Raw genomic sequence first — 2,388 nt, 5'->3', positions numbered from 1 at the left:
TTTTTCCTCTTGAGCCGAGGTTGTTATGGGGTGGGGGCTCCTGCAGCCCCATAACCACGCACTGCATCGTCGGCCTCTTTGGGGCCGGGTAGGAACTGGGATTGTGCCCAACTCTGATGGGAAAACCCAATGGGATTTGGGATGGGGGGAGCTCTCCATGGGTTCCCCTGCGTAGGGGGGTCCCTGTGGCACCCAGGAGCCCCTATGAAGCACTCAGGAGTCCCTGTATAGCATTTGGGAATTCCTACAGCGTTTAGGAGTCCCTGTATGGCTCTCAGGAGCCCCCATTGCATTCAAGACTCCCTGTATAGTGTTTAAGAATCCCTATTGCACTCAGAAGTCCCTACATGGTGTCCAGGAGCCCCTGTAGCATTTAAGAGTCCCGATGTAGGACTCAGAAGTCCCCATAGAGCATTCAGGAGTCCCTATATACCATTGAAGAGTTCCTGTGTGCTGCTTAAGAATCCCTGGACAGCATTTAGGAATCCCTGTTGCACTCAGGAGTCCCCATTTGGACCTCAGGAGTTCCCCATAGCATTTAGGGAGTCCTATATAGGACTCAGGAGTCCCTGCATAGCATTTAGAGCCCTAGAGTCCCTGTACAGCATTTAGGAATCCCTGCAGGACTCAGGAGTCCCTGCACAGCATTTAAGAGTCCTTGGAGCGTTTAGGGATCCCTATGGCACTCAGGAGGCCCCATAGCATTTAGGATCCCCCTATGTAGCACTCAGGAGCCCCTATGGTGCCCACAGCCTCGAGTCCAGCGCAGGGGAGCTCCCTGTGCAGCTTGGGGGTTTGCTGGCCGTGATCCCATGGGGCTCCTGAAACCCAAACCCGCAGCACCAGCGCAGCCTCAGCACCCGGTGAACTTTGTGCTTTTGGGATCAGCTGTCGCTGTAGGATTCCCACCCCCCCCTCCTCCCTTCCCCTCTGTTTGGGAGCAGATGGAGCCCCTGGGTTTCAGCCCCGAAGCAACGGGAGCAAATGGGGTCGGCCCTCTGCCCCCCATGGATCCCTGCGAGGGGGATGGGAAGAGATCACCCCACACTGCCCTGCTATGGGGACACCGCCAGCACAGCACTCCGTCACATTGCCACCTCCCCCCCCAGCCCTAAAATTATCACCCAGCCACGTGCCCCACAGCTTGGGACGAACCCGACACCCCACAGCACGTCAATGGGCACGTGGCACGGCCCCATGGAATGACCTATGGCACAGCCCCATGGCATGACCTATGGTGCAGCCCCATGGAATGACCTGTGGTGCAGCCCCATGGCATGACCTATGGCACAGCCCCATGGCATGACCTATGGCATGGCCCCATGGAATGACCTGTGGTGCAGCCCCATAGCACAACCCCGTGGCACGGTCGTATCCTCCTTGCTCCCCACACCAAGCCCCGTGGTTGGGGTTTATATGTGGCCAAATGGGCCCAGATTTGGACCCCAAGACCTCCCCCAGATCCCCCACCCCATTCCCATGGCCTCTCCCCGATCCAACAGACCTGCATTCCCAAGATCTCCCATAGACCCTTCCCATTCCCATCACCTCCCCCCACAGATCACCCCCAACTCCCCTCCCATTCCCATGACCTCCTCCAAACCCCCAGACCCCCCCAAGGCGCTCACTCCCAGCCATAAGAATGCCCAAATCCTTCTCCCCCCCCGCTCCTCCCCTTGCACCCCAAACCCACACAGAGGGGTTATGAGGACAGAAAGCTTTATTTTATTAAAAGGGACTCAAAGCTGCACCCAGCTGGGAGGAAGCACCGTGGGGCAGATGGGACGTGTGGGGCTGCCCTGGGGGGTGCTTCCAATTCTCCCCCCAAGCACGGCCACTCTGGGGTCAGGCTGGGGTTTGTGGCCATGTAGGAACAGTGCTTTGGTCCCATTCTCCCTCCATAGGGGTGCGACCCTGAGGGACATGAGATGTCTGCCCCACTGAGTGGAGCCCCACAGATGGCACAGGACCCCCAGAGGAGCCCAAGGAAAGGGGAGTGCGGCCGTGGAGCTCAGGGGGAAAAAACCCTACAGACACTGGGGACAACCAGGGGCTCTACTGGGGACAACAGCACACTGAGCTCCGGCCCCACACCGACACTGAGGGCACGCAAAGCTGAGCTACAGGGCTGCCATCCAACCCCACTCGGTCCCTGACCCCACTGCCAAGCCATGGGGCTGCTCCCACCCCACAGCCTGCCCCCCCGACCCCAATGCCTAACAATAGGGTTGCCAATCCCACCCCACAGCCCCATATGTTCCCTGACCCAGTGCCTGGCCGTGAGGCTGCTGTCCCAACCCACAGCCCCACACATTCCCCAGCCCCACTGCTAACCATAGGGCCACAGCTCCCACCCCACAACCCCACGTGTCCCCACAACCCCCCTAC

This window comes from Lagopus leucura, unplaced genomic scaffold (assembly GCF_019238085.1).
Source record: "Lagopus leucura isolate 7727_CA_CO unplaced genomic scaffold, USGS_WTPT01 Super-Scaffold_100091, whole genome shotgun sequence".
NCBI classification, from domain to species: Eukaryota; Metazoa; Chordata; class Aves; order Galliformes; family Phasianidae; genus Lagopus; species Lagopus leucura.
The sequence above is the reverse complement of the archived record's forward strand: the minus strand, read 5'-3'. Positions refer to the sequence as shown.